The 26,788-nt window shown below is 48.4% G+C and overlaps 1 protein-coding gene across 4 annotated transcripts in view; it reads left to right on the top strand.

The window, feature by feature from the left end:
- Nucleotides 1-26,788, top strand: part of TMLHE (trimethyllysine hydroxylase, epsilon) — a 223,663-nt gene that overhangs the window by 121,888 nt on the left and 74,987 nt on the right. The gene's annotated exons all lie outside the window — the stretch shown is intronic.

Genomic DNA, 26,788 nt, shown 5'->3' with positions numbered 1-26,788 from the left:
TGAAAACAAGTCATTATTATTACGAGGCGCAAAAAGAAATCTTTTGGAGTTGAGGGAGGAGCCTCTTTCAGATGGACGTCATGGTCGACCAGCAGAACACCTTCCTTTGAAAATACTGTCTGCGTTCGATACATGTACCTGCCGGAGTTTGCTGTAAATGCTGGAGACAAGCTGTGCCTCAGTCGCACCTTCCCTGGAGCCAAGCTGAAGGTGAAGGTTGTTCCTTTATAACAGCACCTAATGCTGCAGGGAAGTGTCCTTCCGGGGTCTGCGCTTCCCGCAGTCTTCTCATAAGTGTAGGGTTCTTCCAGTGCACTAAAGTGAGGGTGGAATATGATGTTCAGATGTGTGGTGATCACACCCAACCCTCATGTTGTGTTCACTGAGCTTAAGTAAGTCCTTTATGACATTAACCCTGGAGTCGACACCTGGGGTGTCAGTTCCACGTCTGGAGGGCATTGCCAGGCCCCTCTGACATCTTAGGTGGTAAAATGTTTGGGGTTCTTTCCGATCATAGCCTGCATAAGAGCAGATCCATCTATGCAGTGGTGAGGGTGCACTCTGCTCTTGAAGTCCTGGGTCAGAGAGGGGGTACCGGGCAGCAGCTCTGTTTGTTACTCACATTTTCCACTGGGGTACCCAGGCCATCAGCGATGTCAGCCGAGTTACTCCGGTGTGGACACTTCGCTCTCCAGGTGTAGCGAAGACAGTCTGGTTTGACCCCAGGAGGAATACAGTGCCATTCAGTAAATAACACAATACACTGAATGTGTATCTTTCCCACTAGTAACATGGGGCAGTTAACATTAGGATAAAGACCTCAAACCAAACTTTGTTACCACCTTCTGAGCAGAAATTACAAATCCAAGCATTTTTATAGCATTAAGACGCTGGGTGCTTTACAAACAAAATTAATGGCCTGTATGTTTTCAAAAGGTGACCCCTCAAACTACTTTGATTCATTGTAGTCTGTGGTTAAAGTCTCAAAGTCTGGATGAAGATTTCACTGTCTTTACAGCTCAGTTACCGTGGGTACAGGAGCCAGACATGGAGATACAACGTACCCAACTCGATATGAACGACCTTTCGTCTGCCCTAGTTTCTGTGTGCCTCTTTGAGCGGCTGGACACGTCATGAATCTGAGACTGTGCTGTTGTCCCCAACCAGACTGGACCAAAAATCACTCAACCCCAAAATGTCCTGGAAAAGAAACCCTAGTCATTGTCAGTGAAGACGTTTTAGCCGCCTGGGTTAACTCTTCAGACTCTCAAGTCCAGTTAACTAAGTTAGTCCAGGGTCGGATAGTCTGTGTCCAATGGGACGCGTTTCAGAGGTGAAACCAATTAATGACGCAAAAATGGTGTCTAAGGTGGGGCAACATATGGAGTGGGGCCATGATGCTACCACCCCACGGATAAGACATTCCAGTGCATGAATACCAAAATGGGATGAATTTTACTTAAGATGTTCTAGTTAGCGAGGGCACATGCAGGAAGGCCTCGGGATCTGTCTTTCCTTGTCACCTCTAATCTGTGTCTCTCATGCTGAGCAGTGCTGAGGTTCACCACTCACATTTGTGGGTTCAGTAAACCTATGAGGTCTGATGCTTGTGAGCCTTGAATCGAGGAACCCGCCCCTCTTTTTTCATGTGCTGAGCTCTGCTAAAAATCAAAGCACTTTCTATAAAACGCAGAGTGCTGTGAACTTCTAAGCTCCAGAACGCCCAGTTGAGAAATAGTGCGATATGTAAAAAATAAATGGCATTGCATAGCTTCTAGGGGACCAGTGAGATTTTCTGCTCGTCTCCTGCAGATATTGTGGTATATCTGTACAACATTTCCTAATCCATTGTAGGAGGACAGGCTGCTTTTGTTGGACAGGTGGCATACTGCACCGCGGGGTGGAGGGTCATGGTTTGAAGAGTGTTGTGTTTGCTGTGAGCCTCTGTAGCAAGCATGTTGGTGTTGTATGTGAGTGAAGAGTGGTGCTAATATCATGCCGCAGTCACAGCTCTTGGCTGTGTGATGTAGAACGGATAAGGGAGGGACAGAGCATGCTCGTGGTATATTAGCTGCTGGTTTAAGTTACTTTGCATGTCCCATGGTAAGTTCACGGTGATTACCAAGGATTTTCAACAACTCCCTCCTGTGCTGAATGGAGCAGTTTGACATCACACTCTCAATCATGAGGGTCTTTGGACGCGAGACATAGGTGGGAGTCAGGGCAAGAACTCGCCTCCATGGTCTGCACTGCAGTGGTCCCATCCTTGAACGATGTCGTAGTTCTCCGCTCTTTTAACATGGTGAGATGTGATTGCGGAATCTGCCTTGGTGGACTATGTTGAAGTCCCCGGGATGCAACGATACCTGGCAGCTCTCTTCATGCATTGGCACGTGCCTTCTTTGGTATGGTATGGCTTGGTCCCGGGGGTCTGGCGATGGTTTTCCGACAGAGTAGGCATGTTCCATGGAAAGCTCAGTCTGTTCTGGTAATAACCGTCAGTCTAGGACTGCATCCTTGCCATCTAGCTCGAGCGGTTGGCAGTCAGCTGTAGTTCAATGATGGTGATATCTGTGACATTGGAAGACCACGGCCAGTCAGCCTGCCCTAATGCTACCTATTGTTGCATCCATTTGTAGTGTTCCTGTGGTCCATCGGCATCTCAATGAGAGTTTAATGTTCTGATCTCGCACATCGTTCAGTTTTGATGTCGGGGGCCTGAATGTTTGGCATCTTTTTCTCAGGAAGAGCCAGCCTCTTATGCTTCTGTGTGCTTTGTACCTTTTGCCTCCTATACTGAGAATGCTGTTCTGCTAATGGTCTTTTTTCACAGAAGGTAGACACAATACCTTGAGGTGCTAGTCTTGAGGGTAGTATCCAGTTCTCAAGGATACTTCTAACCGCAGATTCCACACCTTCGATTGCACCACTGGTGCCTAGATCTGGAAACTTTCTTCAGTGCTCCCGTGTGCATACTGGTAGTGCCGTGCGGCTCGTTATATATCCACAGATAAGCACCACCCCTGCGGCCTGGCATCAGTTTCTTTCTTTCCACATGTTCTGACTTGGATCCAAAAGCTTTGCTCCCTGTTTTGTCTGTTTTCCGAAGTCTTCTAAATCAAATCCCAGTTTTCTAAGGAACAATATCCCTACCGAAGTTGTGTGATAAATGTTCCCTCATGCACCTGAAGGTGATCTGGGACTTGAAGCTTTATGCGGCAGAACACAAGAAGAAGTTGTGGTCTTTGCACAAGTCTCACTGCATGTTGCAGGCACGGACCTGGTCCCGCTGCAAAGACAGTTCCTGTGAGCAGTCACTTCCACGCACAATGCCCTTTTATAAGTCCAAGCGCAAATGCAAAAAACGTGAAATGGGACCCGGTCCCATCTCACCACAGGGAAGGTGCACGGGTGTCATGATATAAGGGCCATTGGCGATGCTGCAGCAGATTGAAGCCATTAAGGCGGCCATTTTCCAGATTTTTGGTGTGCTTCCAGCTCCCTCCGACATTGCTTCAGGTGGGCCCCAAGGAACCAAAGGGGCCCCTAGTCGAGTTACCATCAGCACATACTTACTTGGTGTCGTCTAACTGACTCCTGTACATGCATCCAGTCCGGCTCTAAGAATTCACCAGGCCCTCCATGTCAAAGCTGTTACTGGAAATACCAGTGCTCATTCCAGTGTTGGACACTGCAATGAAACCTTGGCTTGATCTTGACCAGTGTTCCGCTAGGAGCTGTACGGAAGCGCCACCAGTCGTCAAACATCCTGACTCTGACCCGGGGCCTCTCCCAGTGTGACTGGACCACTGAGGCTCAATTATATTTTTGCCTGTGATTCCGAGCAAGGGACACCAAAGATTGGGGATGATGCCTCTTACATGGATTTATAAGAGGCCAGTGGGCTTGCCACCTCTGCTGAGACAGGATTGGACTCCCCTTTTGGGCCATCAATGGCCTGAAGTGTCTCATTTACCGTGGTGGCCTGGAGGGCCGCTGATGTTCTAGATTTACAGCTGCCCTTAGTCAAAAATAAAACTTAACGTGTTTACGGATACTTTTCAAACTGGGCCAGACACGTCTGAACCTATGTTTCCTCTTAGCAAGGCCTTCACCAATACCTTGATGGCCACGTGATCAAAACACTTTTCCTGTCCCCTGGATAATAGGCAGGGGACAAAGAATCACAGACCGGCTCCTGGTGACCCTGATTTTCGTACTGAATATCCTACTCCGGAGAGCTTTGTGGTTCACGCTTTAAGCAGTAAAATGAATTAAAGTTATTTCTCCAGGACTCCCCCAGATAGGGAGTCTAAGGTGATTAAGGCTTTGGCAAGCGTGTTTTTCGCTGCCCGTCCAGCCTTGTAGTTGGTTAAAGCTGTCTGCCTATTGGTCACTGTACGCATTGTCGTTGTCATTGTCTAAGGCTTTATTTTGATAAATCAAATCATAAAAGCATCACATTAACACAAAAAGGCATTTATACAAAAACAAATTTAAATTAACCGTTAATTATGGACATTTTTTCCAAAACATATCAAAGAGAATAAAAACAAAGTTAAAAATTTGAGATTTAGAGTTGATCCTTCAATTAAAAAGCAAATTAAACATTAGATGCTAGCCTTTTGGCTCTAATGGACCATGTCCACGATAAAAATTTTAAAAGACCACAAACGTACAATGTCCGGGTGTCTGATGTTAGAATACGGAGTGCCTCACTTGAGTGCCTGGTGCCCATACACCGACATATAGGTTTGAGTACTTGCAATTCCGAGCCGGTTCCCAGTGGCGGACATAGAAAAGGGGAACCTAGTGTGCACGTTCCGTTGAACTTCGGCCATGATAAGATGGGACAAAGTAGTATGGCCCCTGTGGCAAGTCCTCTTTTGATGTTCGTAGGTAACTACGTATAAAACGTGCGGCGGGTTTCACTAGCACTTCTCCGCACGGACGCTGCCCCTCTCTTCCCACTGGAATCTGGACAATTGGAAGTAAGTGTACCTTGGGGGTTACCGTATTCCCCTGGTCATTGTATATAGTGACTTTATCGCTAGCACCCCCCTCCTTCTGATACTCTATAGACACACCGAGTAGCCATGCTCTCTCTTTCGTTTCAGGCACCCACCATAGTGCTTCCAAACGATGACTATTTGCCACTGGAGATAGTTAAGTATGAAGTGGTAGCTTGTCCCTCCTCTCTCAGCAGTACACACTCTCCATAATCTTCTTATTAAGATTTGCATTAATGTGTTTGCCTTTCGGAGTATCGCTTACCCATTATGGTTTGTTTTTTTCCTCACTAGGAATAACACAGATTGGAGATTGTTAACACCTATTTTGATATAGAAGGATACTTTTCCCTACAAAAAGGAGAGAACAGCGTCACACAGGTGCCGCCGAAATGGTCTTACTCTGACAATTAACTACCGTGAAGTAAGTAGGAGTTAGGACTGGAATAGTTATAGATGAAACTCAGAGTCATGAATTCACCCTATACTCTCAGGCACCCCCTACAGTAGTTTATTTCTTTCTTTTAACTCCGTTTAGCGGATTACTCTTTGTTTCGGACAAATAAATAGTGTCATTTTCTAAGCCCTCTAGTAGGTTGTTTTATCACGGACCTACGGTCAGCCTTATTACTTTCTGCATTTCAGTACACTTTGTTACCAGGACCATTGGGAACACTTTACGATAACAGCCCCTTCTTTTTTGACTCTTGGTACGGATTAACTTCAGGACTGACTCCAGTACTTTGGAAGTGAGTTTTTCTTCCTTTTTTTCTACCATATTGACTTACCAAATTATTTACATGTTGGAATAGTGCTTACTAGGGCCTAGAATATATACTAGCTGGATAATTCCTGTCGCTTTTTGAAACTTAGGTTATTTAGACTCTCGCAATTCACATAACTATGTTTTCGATACCACAACTAGCCCAAGAAATTAATCGCTTTTTTCTTTCTCATCCTACTCACATGTCCAGGACCTTAGAAGGCTGTCTGATCAGTTTGTATCGATACTTTTGGCTAAGGTGCTCGCACAGCAGAGGATGGACTTTTTTGCACCCATATTTTACTTCGATTTTGTTCTCAACTCTTTCTATTTATAAGGTAAAACTGACTTATTCTCTCAGCAATTTGGCGATATATTTATTCCGCCGCCTGGGATTGTAGGATCACACCTTTCTATCGTTCACCTTGATTCGGTTTTTACTCATGTTAAGTGCGGCAGGTCTTTGTCACAGTATATTATACTTTCTTTTTGCCAGTGCTCTCCGAGTGTACAATTGGAACACTTCCTTCCTTTCTTACTTTGACGCATCACTTAGGAGGTGGTTTTTTCTTTATTACTCTGTTGGTGTTGTAACGGGAATATATTCTTCTGGAGTTACCTTCCTGCATCTAGTTACTTACTTTCCTTCTCTATTCAGTCACGAGTGATGGCATTCCATCACGTTAACATTTTCATACTACTTACAAACTAGGATCTTGGACCGTATCTCTTGCTGGGACTTTTTTGGCGTATCACACATTTTTTCCAGACTTCAAAAAAGAGTTGTGTCTCTAAGAACAATTTCAGCCATGTGTAATGCACTCACTAAAATGTCTGTATATTTGTTATACTTGCAGCCTTGAAAAAGTTACTCTATGTAACGAAACACGTGTCGGCTGTTCCAGTGTACCTTTTGGAAATCTCTGACATATGTGAAAAAGACTACATGTTGACTTCATTTTGTGAATCTAATTTTGTGAATCTATGTACATATTACATTGTGAATACTCTATTCTGCAACTTTCAGAGTACAGGTCCTTGAAGAATGGTTTCAAATGAATGTTAATATAATGAATTAAACCATATAATTTTTCGGACTTCTTTGTCTCCTCCTGGTCAGTTTAAACTGAATTCTTGTTAATTTCTAGTGTTCCAGAAGGGGGTTAGCCAGGACGACTTAACGCATTATGTAATACACAATTGCATGTATCATTTGTAATTAATGAGACAGTAACCTTTAAACACTGTGAGTGCCGGGACAGTACCCAGTAGAAACTAATATAGCAACAACAAGTGCCCTTCCGCTTGGGCCTTGTTGCGGTTCGCATCCTTGGGTAGTGGGATGTGTCTTTCTATCCTGATGGGCACCTAAAATTAACTTGCAAACAAGGAAACAGATGTGCTACTGTTATTCCCTCCACTACCTATTTATCTTGTTATAAACAGAAAATATGTAACTTTTATAGCCTTTTACCGCTGATATTACACAAGCAAAAACCCTGATTTGAAATAACAGATAGCAAATAACCAAAGTACGAATACAAAGAGCCAAGAAGGGTGGCCCAACCCGGCCTCACACGGCCACTAACGGCCAGAAACGGGCCCACCCTTGGCCCGGGCTTCGCGGGGCAACAGCGTCCCTTAAGTGTGTATCCCAGGCGCTGCCTGATGACGTCAGCGGCAAGCGCCCGGGGAAGAGGCTGCTGGGAGATGTAGTTTTCCGCTGGCCGTGGAAAGTAAACTACAAACAATGAAACAAAAGTTCAGAGCCTTTGTGGATACAGTTCCCTTTTTTGTCTCTGGGCTCCTGAGAGGTTCGTCCCAACTTTAGTATTTCAGACCTTGAGGCTTGGTGGACGGGGGTTCCCCTGGATAGGCGTTGTGGACTCCAAAACGGGTTGAAAAGGAAATGCCGGGAAAAACAAAAGAAAACGAGTATCAGCCCTTCGGTTTGTCTTACTTCACAAACATAAGGAAAAGGGGGTGAGGAATATAGCAGTGCTTTCTTCGGCCACTCACCAGACGGTACGGGGACTGCTCGTGAGGGGGGGTACTTGAGACACCGGTGATTTACAACCGGGTAGCGGTTTACAAGCTCCGCAGTCACTCCTCCTCCCTTCCTCTCCTCCCTGTCACTGTACGCAACCCTCAGGGACTTGGCCAGCGAGATCTTGCTGGTGGTTCCAGGAGACCTCAGGGTTTCTTTGGCCCAGACAATGCATGATGAACAAGATGCAGCCAGGTATGTTATCCGTGGTGGCCTAGATTCCACTGAGGGCCTGGGGCATGCAGCTGGCAGCAGTGTTGTGCTTTGACGACATGCACCAATGCACTCCACATGATTTTCTGGCGATGTAGAAGCCTCTCTTATGGATGTACCTTTTGCTGGCTCATGCCTTCTTGGTAAAAAAGGCAGATTGTGTGTTGGAAAGTAGGTCAATGGCACTCTCCCGTGGTCTGTTGGCCCATGACAAGCAGTTTCCACACCAATTCTTTAAGTTTAGTGTCTATTGGAAAGAACTGTCATATAAGGAAAGACCAATGTAGAAGTCATCCCAGTCCTTTGGAGGCCATGGACGTGGGTCTGACAGGCAGAGCGAAGGCCGGCTAGGCCATCAGTCTTCCAGTTTCCTCCCCCGTGCTGCTACAGTCACCAAATTGCTTTAGTTTGCCTTTAGTGGCAGACGCCCTTTCACTGGGAGGCAGTATCCAGCACTTTTTCCCTGGGTGGTTAGGCATCACATTCGACAGATGGGTCTTACAAATTATTAACCATGGCTCTGCCCTTCCTTTTCTTTTAGCCAAACATTCCCCCCACAGCCAAGAAAATTTCAGAAGAGCACCCACCCATTCTTCTGTTGAAGGTGCAAGCTTTGCTCTCTAGAGATGCCATTGAGCGGGTACCAGAATCGCAAAGAGGAGAGGGGGGTTACTCTCATTCTTTCCTCGAGGCGGCAAATAACAAGGGTCTCTGACCTATGTTGGACCTTCAGCTTCTGAAGGCCTTCCATGGAAAGATAAATTCAAAAAGCTCACGAAGGCCCTGTGCTCAAGGTCGGCTAGGAACGTTTTCAGTTTGCTGTGCTCCCTTTGAGTCTTTCCCGCGCCCCTCTGGTGTTCACAGAAGTGATGTCGGTGGTTGTAGCTCTCCTTGGGAGGTGGGGCATGCCAATCCTTCCCTCCCAAAATGCTGCCTGTTGATGGCAGGATCACTGCAGTCATTCATAGTGCATCTCCTGTGGACAGTGAACCTCCAGACATCTTTGGGTTTCACTATCAACAAGCCTCAGTCGTACCGGACTTTGTTACAGAGGCTTCCATACATTGGAGCTGTCTTGAACCCAGTGCAGTCCCAGGCCTGCCGTCTGCTGCAATGAGTCCAGGACCTTTGGGCAATGATCCCGAAGTCATAGTCTTGGTCATGAATCACTTTTGAGACTTCTTGGCCTCTCAATCTCCTGAGACCCCCTTGTTAACTATACCAAGAAGGATATGGCTGTTCTGCAATGGACTCTGAAGTTCCAATGGGCCCAGCATCAGGGTAAGTGATGGGTGTCATCCAAATTCGGAGGAGACCGCTCACGATCTGCAGTGTTGGCTGCTGAAACAACATTGGTCCAGTGGCAGGGCTCTCTTCTTTCACCGGGTGATGGTGGTGACAAACCCCTGTTGGGCTGGGGAGGCCGTCTGAGGAGGTGGAGATCAGAGGTTTTTGGTCTGGAACAGGAGCTTGGCTCCTCATCAGTCTGTTGGAGCTGGAGACACTGGTCTGGCTCTGAAGGTGTGCCATCCATCAGTATGTGGTATTAGAACAAAGTGGGTGGAGTGGGAACCTGCATCCTGTGCCTGGAGGCTCTGCTTCACTTGAGTTGGTTGGAGTGCCTGATCATAGAGGGGAGGGGAGAGGATGTGGCGTACCAACCGGATCTGCTGGAACTGGGGTACTGGGTTTGAGTCTTGGCATTGTGATCAATATGTGGTCTGGTGCAGCACACATAAGATTAACCGCTTACAAGCAAAGCGGTTAAACATCTTTGTTTATGTTTTGTCTTTAGCCCAGAATGGCCTTGCAGTGGACACTATTTAAGGTTATTTTGCAGTTCTTTTGGTCTTCCTGCATTTACCGTCAACCGTCCTTATCTAACTCACGTTTTAGGATAAGATTTATGAAAGGTTTGACACGTGTACCCTCTCAAACTGTTTGTGATTCCAGAGTTCGACCTTCACTTGGAATCAACTTTTTTGCGTGTCACCCCCCCTCTGAGCTGATGCAAAGTTAGTGCTGCGTCCCCTCACTTTCAAGACTGTCTTCCTCATCGAAATAATGTAAACTCACCACATGAGTGAAATCGAGGCACTTTCAGAGCAACTTGCATACACTACCTTTTAATTGGGGGAAACAGCCATAACATCGCATACCTTTACAACGCTGTCTTTACAACGACCTTGTTGTTACAACGCAAACCATTAAATCGCAGGTCGTTACAACAACTTGCTATAGGGGGCGCACTGGTGTTGGATTTAAAATCCTACACCTTTCCTGCTGTTGCACAAACTGGAATAGGAATAGTAAAGTATACTACTCCTAAGTCCAGCGCGCCCCCTACAGCAAGTCGTTGAAACGACTTGCGATGTAATAGTTTGTGTTGTAACAACGTGGTCGTTGTAATGACCGAGTTGTAAAGGCATGCAATGTAACGGTATATATTCTCTTATCGGACAAGTTGGCGCTGAAGACTCTGGCGGAATCCTTTCCAAAAGTCATGATGATGTATTACGTGGTGCACTCCATCACTCTGCCTTGATTGTTTGCTCCTCCTCGAAAGAGGAGCAGCAGCTGCATAAGTGGGGCCTCACAGGGGCTTTAAGCTTTTACATTGATTGTACAAAGGAACACCTTGTAGACGAATAGCTTTTTATGGGGTTCTCCGGGGTGAAGAAAGGGAAGGCTGTGCAGAAGTGGAACCTGTGAAGGCGGGTAATCCTCCGCATCAAGATCTGCTCAGCACTGGCCAAGAGGCAGCCCCAGGAAGGTGTGAGCGCCCATTCTACTGGGGCTGAGGCTGCTATGGCTGCGATGGCTCATGGAGCGCCTGTCCTTGCATACATTCATGAAGCACTACTGTCTTGACGGCCAGGTCTGGGGAAAGAACACTTCGCTTGCTTGGTCCTGCAGGACTTTTTGTTCCGAGTCCACTCCACAGACATTCCACCTGGGGAAGAACTGCTTTGGTATCTTTCCAAAGGTGAGCAATCTGCGGTTAGAGTCTCCATCAGAAGATAGCGTTCTTTCTGGAGAATATTTATCCAAGCGCAGCTTCCTCACCACCCTCCCACCTCCCTTGCTGTGGAGTGATCTCCTTTTTAGGTCTCGCCTGACCCAGCCAATGCGCTAGTCTGGCGAGACATTTAGTGTGTGGGTTCTCAAAGTGCTGCCACAGGCTTTTGGTGGCCTAGAGCTTGCGTTCACGAGAGCGTGCACGCGCGCAGCCGCCATCTGTCTTTGATCGCGATCGCTTTCACTTTTACGCTGCATAGAAACAGTGACACATTGGTCAGGCTCAACAAAAGTATGGCAAGTGTGTCATTCTAAACGCAAAAGTGTAAGATAGAATTCTAGGATCGCAAACTCCCATGAATCAGTGCTTTATTTCCCATACAATAATACTACTGCTCTGCCGCTTTCGTTAACATTTCAGCATTGAATCGCGATCCCTATGTGTTCCCTCCGCGCCAGTATACTTCTAGTGCTACTTATATTTAAGTGCAAATGTGCAACACCGTTAGTGTAAATGAGTGAGTCAAAAGACTGTAGCAATTTCTCGACGTTGAAAAAAAAATCGTAATAAAGTAGAATGTTTCGTAAAACATAAATACCTCTGGTGTTGTGAAAACCAGGCTCAACATTTCATACAGCTTCGTAGGCTCACGCACATAGGGCGCGTGGCATTCAAGTTTGGGTGTGTGCAAATCTCGCAGTGACCTTTTGACGCCCGGAGCCTGAAGGAGGCTTAGCTTTGCCTGTTCAGGGGACAGCTGGCTCTGGGAGGAGGTGGGGGACTGCCGACTGCTCTCCTTCATGGGAACGCCTCTTGAAGCACTGCAGCATCCCACAAATCACGGAATGTGAAGCCCCCCTCGGGTCCCTTGTCACTCCCCGAGCTCCGGCGGTGTCTGCTCATGTGTGAGGCATGTACCGCACACACAGGACTCCCACTCTGACTGGCTCATCAGGAATTTTGCAAACAAAACACCTTCTTGTTCACGTGTGACTCCCGTGATGTAAGCCACGGGTGGCAGATTGACTCCGTCGCTCTATTGTATTCTTAAAGATGTGCTTTGCGAGCGTTAAATTGCGACTTTTGTGTGAAATGTCAGCAAAGATTATGAGCAACATGTAATTGTCAAACCGAGTCGGAGAACAGTCTTTAAGTCGCTTGACAAGTGAAGTGTGAAGGAATTCGTACTAGCGATTAAATACACCTACAGAATGAATGGCGCACTTGTAAATACCGCGCGGGATCAGCTAATCAGAACTATGCTGTCTTTTTACATGTATGAATTACAATTATTAAAAATAGCCACCAATCAATTATTATTTAATGTACAGTTGTTGTTATTTCAGAAAATGTTTGAAGAGGGCTGCCTCACAAAAGAGGAAGCAAGTACATCACAATGTTCTACACACAGTTTTTGAAGGACTAGCAGAAAGCCCGCCAAATTTCCAATTCTCCTAACTTAAGTGTAGTGCACTAGTGCCCTGATGCAGTGCCCGTGTTCAATCAATCAATCAATCAATCAATCAATCATGTCATTTGTAAAGCGCACTACACACCCGGTGGGTTTCAAGGCGCTGGGGGGGGGGAGAAAGTTACTGGTCGAAGAGCCAGGTCTTGAGTTATCTCCTGAAGGTCAGCAGGTCTTCGGTTTGACGTAGGTGGATGGGGAGGGTGTTCCAGGTCTTGGCGGCGTGATGGGAGAAGGATCTGCCTCTGGAAGTAGTTCTCCAGACCGTGGCCAGGGCGTGGTCAGCGGAGCGGAGTTTCCTGTTGGGTACCTAGAAGGAGAGTCGGCTGTTGAGGTATGCTGGACCGGTTTTGTGGAGTGCTTTGTGTGTGTGGATCAGGAGCTTGAAGGAGATTCTCTTGTCGACAGGGAGCCAGTGCAGGTTCCTCAGGTGGGGGGTGATGTGGTCGTGGCGCGGGGCGTTGAGGATCAGGCGTGCAGAGGTATACTGGATTCTCTGTAGTCTGCTAATGAGTTTGGCCGAGGTTCCGGCGTAGAGGGCGTTTCCGTAGTCGAGCCTGCTGCTGACCAGGGCTTGGGTGACCGTTTTCCTCGTGTTTGTCGGGATCCATCTGAAGATCTTGCGGAGCATGCGGAGGGTGTTGAAACAGGTGGAGGAGACTGCGTTGACTTGTTTGGTCATGGAGAGTTTTGAGTCGAGGATGACTCCCAGGTTGCGTGCGTGGTCGGTGGGGGCCGGGATGGACCCCAGTGATGTGGGCCACCAAGAGTCGTCCCATGCGGAGGGGTTGGACCCGAGGATGAGGATTTCTGTCTTGTCTGTGTTCAGTTTGAGGCAGCTGTCCTCCATCCAGTCCGCGACAGCCTTCATTCCCTGATGGAGGTTGGATTTGGCGGTGAGGGGGTCCTTGGTGAGGGAGAGGATCAGTTGTGTGTCGTCTGCGTAGGAGATTATGTTGAGGTCGTGATGTCGGGCGATGCGTGCTAGTGGTGCCATGTAGACGTTGAACAGCGTCGGGCTGAGCGAGGATTCTTGTGGGATACCGCAGATGATCTTGCAGGCCTCGGAGCGGAACGGGGGCAGGCGGACTCTCTGAGTTCTGCCGGAGAGGAAGGAGGTGATCCAGTCCAGGGCTTTGTTTCGGATCCCTGCGTCGTGGAGGCGCGTGCGAAGTGTGTGGTGGCAGACGGTGTCGAAGACGGCGGAGAGGTCTAGGAGGATGAGGGCTGCTGTCTCGCCGTTGTCTAGGAGTATCCTGATATCGTCTGTGGCGGTGATGAGGGCGGTCTCGGTGCTGTGATTGCTGCGGAATCCTGATTGTCATGGGTCCAGGATGTTGTTGTCTTCGAGGTGTCGCGTGAGCTGGGTGTTAACTATCTTCTCGATGACCTTAGCTGGGAACGGGAGCAGGGAGATGGGTCGGAAGTTTTTGAGGTCGCTCGGGTCTGCTTTGGGTTTCTTCAGTAGGGCATTGATCTCTGCGTGCTTCCCTTCTCAGGGAAGGTGGCGGTCTGGAAGGAGAGGTTGATGATTTTGTGCAGGTGGGGTGCGATGGAGTTGCTGGCTTTGTTGAAGATGTGGTGTGGGAGGGGGTCTGAAGGGTAGCCGGAGTGGATAGATCCCATGGTCTTGATTGTGTCCTCGATGCTCACGTTAGCCCAGGGGGTCAGGGCCACGTGGGTGGTGTGGTGCGGTGGGTTAGGTGCGGCGTGGTCGTCCGGGGTCGTCCGGGGTCTGAAGCTGTCGTGGATGTTGGTGATTTTCCGGTGAAAGAAGGTTGCGAGCGAGTCGCATAGGGCCTATGATGGTGGGCCGCCGTTGGTGTTGGAGCTGGGGTTGGAGAGTTCCTTCACGATGGTGAAGAGCTCCTTGCTGTTGTGCGCGTTGTTGTCAAGGCGGTCTGTGAAGGAGGTCTTTTTCGCAGTCCTGATGAGGTGGTGGTGGTTGCGGATGGCGTCTTTGTAGGCGGTGTGGCTGTCAGGCGCCTTTCTAGTTTCCGGCAGGTGCGTTTGGAGTCGAGGAGTTCCGGGGAGAACCAGCTGACTCCTCTGCTGGTGCCTCTGTTGGTGGGGTTTTTCAGCGGTGCGATGGTGTTGGTGCAGTCGCTCATCCAACGTTCGAGGGAGAGTGCCCCATCATCCGGGTTGGTGGGGTTCGTCGGAGGGTTGAGTGCGAGGCTTGTCTGGAGTTGTTCTTCAGTGATTTTGCCCCAGCGGCGGCGGGGGGTCTGTAGGGTGCGGTGGGGTGCGAGCAGGTTTCGGAGGGAGAAATGGATGCAGTGGTGGTCGGTCCAGATGAGTTCGGAGACGTGGCTGAAGGTGACGTGGGGGCTTGAGGAGAAGATTGCGTCATGTGTGTGGCCGGCGGTGTGGGTCGGCGTAGTGACGAGCTGTTAGAGTCCGAGGTTGGCGAGATTGTCGATCAGGGTGGAGGAGTTGCTGTCGTTGTTGTTTTCCAGGTGATAGTTCAGGTCTCCGAGGAGGATGTAGTTGGTGGAGGTCAGTGCGTGTGGGCTGATGAGGTCGGCGATGGAGTCGCAGAATTGAGCCCGGGGTCCTGGTGGTCTGTAGACGAGGGTGCCTCTAAGTGTGGTCTTGGGGTTCGTGTGGATCTGGAAGTGCATGTGTTCGGCGGTGCTGAGGTTGTCGTTGGTGTTTGTAGAGATCTTGATGGTGTTTTTGTGAACGATTGCGATGCCTCCTCCGGCTCTGTTTACGCGGTCTCTGTGGGTGATCTTGTACCCGTCTGGGATGGCTATGGCGATGTCAGGCGCCGAGGTTTCGTTCATCCAGGTTTCGGTCAGGAAGGCGACGTCTGGGGATGTAGTGTCGAGTAGGTCCCAGAGTTCGACGGCGTGTTTGTGTGCGGAGCGAGTGTTGATCAGGATGCATCTGAGCTGGTTGGTTTCCGTTGTGGTGGGTGTCTTAGTGCTTTCGGTGCAGGAAAAGTTGCAGTTTCGGCAGGTGAAGGGGCCATGGGTGCGCTTCGGGGCGGCTTTGCAGCAGGTGTGAGTTCTTCCTGGGTTGAGAGCGATGAGGGTCTTGGCGTCGTAGCGGAGGCGGTGCTCCTTGTGTCTGGCACAGGGGCCAGGGGTTCTGGCGCTGGGCGCGGTCCAGGCGCGGACGGGCGCAGACGGGCTTGCCTTAGGCGCGGCGCGGCCACGCAGCGGCCACCATATATGGGGAGGTGGGGAGGGAGGAGCAGCTGGGAGGCGGGAGGCGAGGGAGAGGAGCGGCGAATGGGCGTGGAGGGAGCGGGGCCGCAGGGGAGGCAGCGGCAGGGACGGGGGACAGAAGACCTGCGAGGTCGTACAGAAATGAAAACGGGGCACAAAACAGGGTCACAGGCACAAATTAGGGACGCGGACGGCGAGGTGGTACATAAATGAAAGCGGGGCACAAAACAGGGTCACAGGCACAAATTAGCACAAATTAAGGACGCGGACGGCGAGGTGGTACAGAAATGAAAGCGGGGCACAAAACAGGGTCACAGGCACAAATTAGCACAAATTAAGGACGCGGACGGCGAGGTGGTACATAAATGAAAGCGGGGCACAAAACAGGGTCACAGGCACAAATTAAGGACGCAGACGGCGAGGTGGTTCAGAAATAAAAGGGGACAAAGCAGCGGAGCGGCGAGCCAGGGGCAGGGGGTGCGGCAGATACATGCACCGAAGCAGGGTCACAGAGGCAGGAAAGGCGAGAGACAGCACAAGGCAAATGAACGAACCTAAGGCCACCACTAGCCGCCAGGGATGAGGCGCAGGTGGAAGCCTGCGGGTGGTGGAGGGCCTCGACTTCTCCGGCGGCAGCGGCGACAGCGGGGGTGCAGGCGGAGCTGCAGCGGGGGGTGGGGTAGTGACCTACCAGAAGGTCAAGGGTCGCTCTCCTCACCGCGCAGCGGCCGCCATATATGGGGAGGTGGGGAGGGAGGAGCAGCTGGGAGGTGGGAGGCGAGGGACGGGAGCGGCGAATGGGCGTGTAGGGGGCGGGGCCGCCGGGGAGGCAGCGGCAGGGATGGGGGACAGGAGACCAGCGAGGTGGTACAGAAATGAAAACAGGGCACAAAACAGGGTCACAGGCACAAATTAGCACAAATTAAGGACGCGGACAGCGAGGTGGTACAGAAATGAAAGCGGGGCACAAAACAGGGTCACAGGCACAAATTAAGGACGCGGACGGCGAGGTGGTACAGAAATGAAAGCGGGGCACAAAACAGGGTCACAGGCACAAATTAGCACAAATTAAGGACGCGGACGGCGAGGTGGTACAGAAATGAAAGCGGGGCACAAAACAGGGTCACAGGCACAAATTAAGGACGCGGACGGCGAGGTGGTACAGAAATGAAAGCGGGGCACAAAACAGGGTCACAGGCACAAATTAAGGACGCGGACGGCGAGGTGGTACAGAAATGAAAGTGGGGCACAAAACAGGGGCACAGGCACAAATTAGCACAAATTAAGGACTCGGACGGCGAGGTGGTACAGAAATGAAAGCGGGGCACAAAACAGGGTCACAGGCACAAATTAAGGACGCGGATGGCGAGGTGGTACAGAAATAAAAGGGGACAAAGCAGTGGAGCGGCGAATGAGGGGCAGGGGGCGCAGCAGATACAGGCACAGAAGCAGGGTCACAGAGGCAGGAAAGGCGAGAGACAGCATAAGGCAAATGAACCAACCTAAGGCCACCACTGGCTACCAGGGATGAGGCGCAGGTGGAAGCCTGCGGGTGGTGGAGGGCGTCGACGTCTCCGGCGGCAGCGGCGACAGCGGGGGTGCAGGCGGAGCTGCAGCGGGGGTTGGGGGAGCGACCTACCAGGAGATCAAGGTTCGCTCTCCTCACCGCGCAGCGGCCACCATATATGGGGAGGTGGGGAGGGAGGAGCAGCTGGGAGGTGGGAGGCGAGGGACGGGAGCGGCGAATGGGCGTGGAGGGGGCGGGGCCGCCGGGGAGGCAGCGGCAGGGACGGGGGACAGGAGACCAGCGAGGTGGTACAGAAATGAAAACAGGGCACAAAACAGGGTCACAGGCACAAATTAAGGACGCGGACGGCGAGGTGGTACAGAAATGAAAGCGGGGCACAAAACAGGGGCACAGGCACAAATTAGCACAAATTAAGGACTCGGACGGCGAGGTGGTACAGAAATGAAAGCGGGGCACAAAACAGGGTCACAGGCACAAATTAGCACAAATTAAGGACGCAGATGGCGAGGTGGTACAGAAATAAAAGGGGACAAAGCAGCGGAGCGGCGAGCCTGGGGCAGGGGGCGCGGCAGATACATGCACCGAAGCAGGGTCAGAGAGGCAGAAAAGGCGAGAGACAGCACAAGGCAAATGAACGAACCTAAGGCCACCACTGGCCACCAGGGATGAGGCGCAGGTGGAAGCCTGCGGGTGGTGGAGGGCCTCGACTTCTCCGGCGGCAGCGGCGACCGCGGGGGTGCAGGCGGAGCTGCAGCGGGGGGTGGGGGAGCGACCTACCAGAAGGTCAAGGGTCGCTCTCCTCACTGCGCAGCGGCCGCCATATATGGGGAGGTGGGGAGGGAGGAGCAGGTGGGAGGCGAGGGACGGGTGCGGCGAATGGGTGTGGAGGGGGCTGGGCCGCAGGGGAGGCAGCGGCAGGGACGGGGGACAGGAGACCGGCGAGGTGATACAGAAATGAAAACAGGGCACAAAACAGGGTCACAGGCACAAATTAAGGACGCGGACGGCGAGGTGGTACAGAAATGAAAGGGGGGCACAAAACAGGGTCACAGGCACAAATTAGCACAAATTAAGGACGCGGACGGTGAGGTGGTACAGAAATTAAAGCGGGGCACAAAACAGGGTCACAGGCACAAATTAAGGACGTGGATAGCGAGGTGGTACAGAAATGAAAGCTGGGCACAAAACAGGGTCACAGGCACAAATTAAGGTCGCGGACGGCGAGGTGGTACAGAAATGAAAGCGGGGCACAAAACAGGGTCACAGGCACAAATTAAGGACGCGGACGGCGAGGTGGTACAGAAATTAAAGGGGACAAAGCAGTGGAGCGGCGAGCCAGGGGCAGGGGGCGCGGCAGATACATGCACCGAAACAGTCAGAGAGGCAGAAAAGGCGAGAGACAGCACAAGGCAAATGAACCAACCTAAGGCCACCACTGGCCACCAGGGATGAGGCGCAGGTGGAAGCCTGCGGGTGGTGGAGGGCCTCGACTTCTCCGGCGGCAGCGGCGACAGCGGGGGTGCAGGCGGAGCTGCAGGGGGGGGGGGGGCGGGGGGGAGGAGAGCGACCTACCAGAAGGTCTAGGGGTCGCTGGTGAAAACGTTACTGAAGAGTCGGCACAACACACATTTTGAACTCCACGCAGTTACGAAAGCACTGAACCGACATCTAATGTCTAACCAGGCACTGGTCTATCAATGATTGATTCCAGCCCAGATCAGTAGTTGAGCAGGTGCAGAAATGTGTCTGTTAGCTCACGCTCTCTGCTTTTGTTCGACAATTTTGCGCCCCTTATGTCACATTTCGTTCTTCTTCAATGGTTTCCAATTTTTTTTTTAATGACAACAATGTTCTCTGCTTTTTTTTTGTTTTTCCGTGTTGCACATGTCATGGCTTCTAAAACTTTTGGTGATTGTGACATCATAGCCAATTATATCACTTTACTTTTTCAAACTGACGGGATCACAGAGCGTGACATCACGTGAACGCTGACCTCACTCATGTAACAATTATCAACATCACTAAATCTATGACGCGGCTGGAAATAGCACCTCAGCGCTGCGGCACTTTTAGGATCACCTCGCCGGCGAGCCTGGCTTCTCTGAATGGAGTTCAACAATCCTATATCTTTGGGCGGCGCGGCGCTCTTTAGTGTGGCATGGTTGGCACATTTAGAGAGTTACGGTATTCAAATACTTTAGTGTAAAATATGGAAAGTAGAACAATCAGGAACAACATCACTTGTAATGAGCTGAAGACAAGAAACAGCCCCTTAATGCACAACTAAGTACATGTTTGTTTATGGCCTTCTGCACGTGTAGGCGTCGAACTCCTCTTCCGTGTGAGTTGTTTTTATGCAGCTCAACTTTGGTGCCTTTACTTCATAGTTACTTTGACTGTGAAGCATTATTTACATAATCTGAATGTTAAATTCACATTATGGCTTCAACCTAGGATGCCTCTTGTTTTCATTCTTTGTTTATAGGGAAAGGTGTGTAATTTGAGTCTTGTTTCAGGAGAAGGGCTATTTGAATGAAAACGGAAATCTGTCCTAAAAGCGAGACATGTTGGCTATGCCAATGCTTGTTAACATCTGAAATGGTGCCATGTTAGAGATCACCCACCACACTGTCACCGACAATTGTTCATGCTCCCTGTCTGAGGGTACACAAAAGGAAATAAAACACTGACGTCAGCATAGAGGGGTGGTGCTTCTTTGTGGCTTAGCTCCACAACTTCCCACACAGTGTAGAGCCAATGTGGAGGCGCATTGCACCACCTAGTGGCTCTCAGGAGCACTGCAGAACACAAGTTTCCGGATCCAATCCATCATCTAGGGCAGAGGTCCTCAAACTTTTGGATGCCGAGACCCCCCTGTCAAGAATTTTCAGGCATGAGGACCCCCTCCCTACAAACATTTCTTAGTCCTCCTCATAATTGGTGCTCCCTGGCTTCTTTTGGGTGACTCTATGCTGAGTCTATTGACTCTCAGGCCAGTGGCTGTACACGTTGCCAGCGTAGGGAGTTATAAAGCTCGCTGAGTCTTGCTTAAATTAATTGTTGCATTTCTCAACAGGTGTTTGTGCTATTATGCCAATTTTTTGATGTGTGTTATATTATTTGGCAGTGTAATTTGCTAAAACGCGACAGGCATGAAAGTATGAGTGCGCGTCTATCTGTTAGGTAAATGTGGAAATATACTAGTTATCACATCACCTATTCACAAAACAAAATAAATATGGATAAATAAATACGTATAAATACAGACAGCAAGAGACTGGTTTGAGGAGAAAATGTTTCTCAGCAATTCTTTTTAAGCATGGCCCACTCTCCTACTACCCTCCTTTATCCTCACTGCTGCAGGTGAAACCTGCCTCCGAGTCCTAACTTTCTCTGTCTCAGGGTTGCTACCCTCAGAGATCAGGACCTGGGCCACAGCCCACAAGGCAACCACAGACAATGCAGTATCTAGGATAGACTCACCTACCCATCCCTGGAAAAACACAGCAGCAGCCAGGACAACGAGGAAGTCCAGGAAATGCAGCAGGAGTTCAAGGCAGCAGCAGCAACAAAAAACATTGAAGCACTTCAGCCGCTTCGCATATTTATGGCCCCAGTTCCCAGCATTTCCTGATGTTAAATCTGCAATTTCTCTGATTGGAGGACAATCACTGATGATGCTGTATGCTTTCACGATGTCTTCCAATCAGAGAGCGCCTGAAGATGCCACTATTCGGAATCCAAAACGAAGATCAAACGTTTTGGATTGCAGCTTCAGGCAGTTCCAGGCAAAAGTGCGATGGGAATGCGCGACCCCCTTTCTAGGACTACACGCCCCCCCTGGGGTTGCGCCCCACAGATTGAAGACCCCTGCTCTAGAGGTACTCAGAAAGAAATAATTCAGGGATACCTGTGTGAAATCGTCTACGCGCTTTCTCCACTTTTTCATTATTTGAGAGTCAGCACATGGATTAGTTTTGTGAAAGAGAAGATAATGGCTTTCTTTGTTACACTTGGAGGGTGGCCTTTGAAATACATTTTGTACAGGACCAAATACAGAAGAGGAGAATAGGTTTTCAGAGCTTCCAGTGTGTGCAGAAAAATGGCAATTCCTTATTTGACTTTCCTGCCCATTTCCTCCTCTTTGTCCCAACCATCCCTCCAAATGTACCCCATGATTCTCGACCTTGGCCTTTACACTGGACCGTTTTCTCCTCCCCGAAGCTATTCTCTCCCACACTGCATCCTTCCCTGCCATTCTGCAAACATGCCTGCCACCTATCCTCCACCTCTGGCACTCTGCACCTTCTCCCACTGCTCACTTTTCTCTTCTGCTCTCCCTCTCTATCCATGTCCTTATCACGCCTCCTGTATCTTCTCTCAATCCCTGGTTTTGTCTTTCTTTGTCCTAATTGATCTCCCTGTTTCCTCTCACCTTCTGTCTCGCTCTCTCTTTTTCTCCGTTTCTCTTCCTCCCACTCTTTCATTCATATAAACACTTGGGCCTAAAATATCTTTACGGTTAATACAAGAAAAAATTGAAATACAAGGAGTAATGAAGAAAGATATTAGATGGAAACAAAAATGGGGGGAGAAAGTAAGAATGGACTTGATTTAGGGGAGAGAGAAACTATTTAATAGCAAAGGACGCGAAATGTGATCTAAAAACACTGGCAGCGTTGCTTGCTTGCGAGGCACCCGATCTCACTAAAACATCTGCTCTCATTAGCTATGTATTTTTCAAGGTTTTACTGTAACTACTGGCAGTGTACGTGCCATATAAATCCTGTTTGTTAGTGCGTCCAAATCAAATAAATGTGAAAGAGAAACATTGTTCTCTAAAGAAAATCCTATTATCGAACACGAAGTTCCTGTTGTCGCGGAAACCAGGAAACAGCCACGGGATCATATTTCAAAGGCAGCCACGAAGAAGAAGCACGAAAAGGACACCAGCTGCTGGAAAAACACAGCAGCAGCAGGGACGACGAGGAAGTCCAGGAAATGCAGCAGGAGTGCAAGGCAGCAGCAACGACAAACATTGAAGCACGCCAGACGCTTCGCCAGAGCATACTTCTGGCCCCAGTTCCCGGCATTTCCTGATGTTAGATCTGCAATTTCTCTGATTGGAGGACAATCACCGATGACGCTGTATGCTTTCACGATGTCCTCCAATGAGAGAGCGCCTGAAGATGCCACTATTCGGAATCCAACACGAAGAGCGAACGTTTTGGGGTTGCAGCTTCAGGCAGTTCCAGGCGAAAGTGCGAAGGGAATGCGTGACCCCCTTTCAAGGACTCCACGCCCCCCCTGGGGGTCGCGCCCCACAGATTGAAGATCCCTGATCTAGGGAGTATTCTATGGTGAGGAATCTGCAGTTAGAAGGAGTATCACCAGAAAGAGTGTTACCAGAGGTAAGTAACTTGTTTGCCCCAGAGTATCATTGGATTTTCACCTGTATGTACCCCCATGTGTTTCCTTGGGTATCTCTGTGGACAATACAGAGTGCCTTAAAGACACAGCATCTGACTGTGCGTGTTTGAAGCACCGGTCGTGTGGTTTCTTAGTTGAAGGGTTAGCAGTCTGTCTCTGGTGTTTTGAATCCATTCAGTTTTCTTAGTACAATCATGGTGCTCCTAGGTACAGACCTTTTACTAATCTAAACATAATATAATGCAGGTGAGAATGTCCTGTAGTTCCTGTTGGTGCCCTAGGGGAGGAAGATTCTTCTTAATGTTCTCTTTCTGTAGAAAGTTGTCCTAGTGATTTTATTGACATGGGAGTTCAAGGATAGGGTTCAGTCCGCTTTCACTCCAAGGTTTCCTACCTGACTTGTTGCTGGTGGAACCTCAGGCTCTTGGGCTGTGTCATAGTTGGTGGTATTTGTTCTTTTGTCTGCAGGTCATGATCTCAGATTTTGCAAAGTTGAGTTTGAGATGGTTGCTTGTCATCTGTTTATCTGTGGCACAGGGGCACTTGCCATACCTAGATGTGTCTGTATCTTTAGAGTTTTCCTATTGTCGGATAATCTGTATGTCATCTGCTAGCTGTAATATGAAGTAGAATGATCTGATCAGGTCTGGGAAGGTGGACAGGTGGAGTTTAAAACGAGTGGAGAAATGATTGAGGCTTGTGGGCACATCAAAGGGTGGCATGAGGAGGTGAGGTCAGTGGTGGATCTGTTACCAGTCATTGTGTGCCTTGCAGATAGGAAGACATCCGTTTTAGAGTATTTCCTTATTCACAAAGCTTCTCCGGCATCTGTAGTAGTGTCCAGTGATGGGCAGTTTCCAGTTCTACTGACGAGTGCAAGTGTAATTATTCTTCCACTTCATGTTTGTCTGCAATTCATTTTGGAGTTGGCTCAGATCGTGCATACGCTGTTCCTCTCCCTGACAGATCTCAGATTGTTGACCTGAAAGTAGATTGCTTTCCTCAACACATTAATACATTTAGGAGTCACCTGCTCTTTGTTGCAGTTTTCCCAGAAATGAGATTTTGCGGCCTAGTCGGGTGATCTGATGAGCTACTGATGATGACCAGATGCTGAACAGCTTGTGGTGACCTCGTGATTTGAGGTAGTTATTGGTCTCTTGAAGGTGTTTTCGAGGTGAACTGCAGATGGTGATCTTGCAGTCTGTTCCATTGAATGTTTTCCTGACAGGATTGACTCAATTGGAAAGTCTGCAGCTGTTAGTTTATACCCTTGTGCTGAGCTTGCTCTACTGCTGGAATTTAGAGTTCATTTAACCTGCTCTGAGATTTAAATATAATATCCGTGCTGTACACAAAAAAGTGCTAGATACATGTATTTGGCCCGTGTCCCACGGGTACGCAGGTCGAGAGCAGGGGGGCGTTAATTTAGGGCACTTGCCCCAACCCTTTGGAACTCAATCCCTCTTGCCACTCGATACATGCAAGACCATTGCTCCTTCAGAAAAATTATCAAGACGTGGCTCTTCTCCAACCACTAGCTTCCTCGTCCTACCGCTCTGCCATATTTAGCGCTGGGATGCCCTGTTGCCAGGGCAGCCATGCGCTCTATAAATGTTCCTAACATAACATAACATAACATGATACTTCACTGTTGAAGCAGTGCTTTAAACCCATTCCTAGAGGATACTTCACAGTTGAAGCAGTGCTTTAAACCCATTCCTAGACGATACTAGGCTGTTGAAGCAGTGCTTTAAACCCATTCCTAGAGGATACTTCACTGTTGAAGCAGTGCTTTAAACCCATTCCTTGATGACACTACACTGTTGAAGCACTGCTTTAAACCCATTTCTAGAGGATACTTAACTGTTGAAGCAGTGCTTTAAACCCACTCCTAGATAATACTAAACTATTGAAGCAGTGCTTTAATCCCATTTCTAGAGGATACTTCACTGTTGAAGCAGTGCGTTAATCCCATTTCTAGAGGATACTTCACTGTCGAAGTAGTGCTTTAATCCCATTTCTAGAGGGTACTTCACTGTCGAAGTAGTGCTTTAATCCCATTTCTAGAGGATACTTCACTGTCGAAGTAGTGCTTTAAACCCATTCCTAGATGATACTATATTATTGAAGCGGTGCTTTAATCCCATTTCTAGAGGATACTTCACTGTCGAAGTAGTGTTTTAATTCCATTTCTAGAGGATACTTCACTGTCGAAGTAGTGCTTTAATCCCATTTCTAGAGGATACTTCACTGTCGACGTAGTGCGTTAATCCCATTTCTAGAGGATACTTCACTGTCGAAGTAGTGCTTTAAACCCATTCCTAGATGATACTAAATTGTTGAAGCAGTGATTTAATCCCATTTCTAGGGGATTCTTCACTGTCGAAGCAGTGCTTTAATCCCATTACTAGAGGATACTTCACTGTTGAAACAGTGCTTAAATCCCATTTCTAGACGATACTTCACTGTCGAAGCAGTGCTTTAATCCCATTACTAGAGGATAGTTCACTGTTGAAACAGTGCTTTAATCCCATTTCTAGACGATACTTCACTGTCAAAGCAGTGCTTTAATCCCATTTCTAGTGGATACTTCACTGTCGCAGTAGGGCTTTAATCCCATTTCTAGAGATTACTTCACTGTCAAAGTAGTGCGTTAATCCCATTTCTAGAGGATACTTCACTGTTGAAGTAGTGCTTTAATCCCATTTCTAGAGGATACTTCACTGTTGAAGTAGTGCGTTAATCTAATTTCTAGAGGATTCTTCACTGTCAAAGTAGTGCTTTAAACCCATTCATAGATGATACTAAATTGTTGAAGCAGTGCTTTAATCCCATTTCTAGAGGATTCTTCACTGTCGAAGCAGTGCTTTAATCCCATTACTAGAGGATACTTCACTGTCGAAGCAGTGCTTTAATCCCATTTCTAGAGGATACTTCACTGTCGAAGTAGTGCTTTAATCCCATTACTAGAGGATAGTTCACTGTTGAAACAGTGCTTTAATCCCATTTCTAGAGGATACTTCACTGTCGAAGCAGTGCTTTAATCCCATTTCTAGAGGATACTTCACTGTCGAAGTAGTGCTTTAATCTTATTGCTAGAGGATACTTCACTGTCAAAGTAGTGCTTTAAACCCATTCCTAGAGGATACTAAACTGTTGAAGTAGTGCTTTAATCCCATTTCTAGACGATACTTCACTGTCGAAGTAGTGCTTTAAACCCATTCCTAGATGAAACTAAACTGTTGAAGCAGTGCTTTAATCCCGTTTCTAGGCGATACTTCACTGTCAAAGTAGTGCTTTAATCCCATTTCTAGACGATACTTCACTGTCGAAGCAGTGCTTTAATCCCATTTCTAGTGGATACTTCACTGTCGCAGTAGGGCTTTAAACCCATTTCTAGAAAATACTTCACTGTCAAAGTAGTGCTTTAATCCCATTTCTAGAGGATACTTCACTGTCGAAGTAGTGCTTTAAACCCACTCCTAGATGATGCTTCACTTTCGAAGTAGTGCTTTAATCCCTTTTCTAGAGGATACTTCACTGTCGAAGTAGTGTGTTAATCCCATTTCTAGAGGATACTTCACTGTTGAAGTAGTGCTTTAATCCCATTTCTAGAGGATACTTCACTGTCAAAGTAGTGCTTTAAACCCATTCCTAGATGATACTAAATTGTTGAAGCAGTGCTTTAATCCCATTTCTAGAGGATTCTTCACTGTCGAAGCAGTGGTTTAATCCCATTACTAGAGGATACTTCACTGTCGACGTAGTGCGTTAATCCCATTTCTAGAGGATACTTCACTGTCGAAGTAGTGCTTTAAACCCATTCCTAGATGATACTAAATTGTTGAAGCAGTGCTTAAATCCCATTTCTAGACGATACTTCACTGTCGAAGCAGTGCTTTAATCCCATTACTAGAGGATAGTTCACTGTTGAAACAGTGCTTTAATCCCATTTCTAGACGATACTTCACTGTCAAAGCAGTGCTTTAATCCCATTTCTAGTGGATACTTCACTGTCGCAGTAGGGCTTTAATCCCATTTCTAGAGATTACTTCACTGTCGCAGTAGTGCGTTAATCCCATTTCTAGAGGATACTTCACTGTTGAAGTAGTGCTTTAATCCCATTTCTAGA

Source organism: Triturus cristatus, chromosome 10 (genome assembly GCF_964204655.1).
Source record: "Triturus cristatus chromosome 10, aTriCri1.1, whole genome shotgun sequence".
In the NCBI taxonomy this organism is placed as follows: Eukaryota; Metazoa; Chordata; class Amphibia; order Caudata; family Salamandridae; genus Triturus; species Triturus cristatus.
Note: the sequence above shows the minus strand (reverse complement) of the source record. Positions and strands in the feature narration are given on the sequence as shown.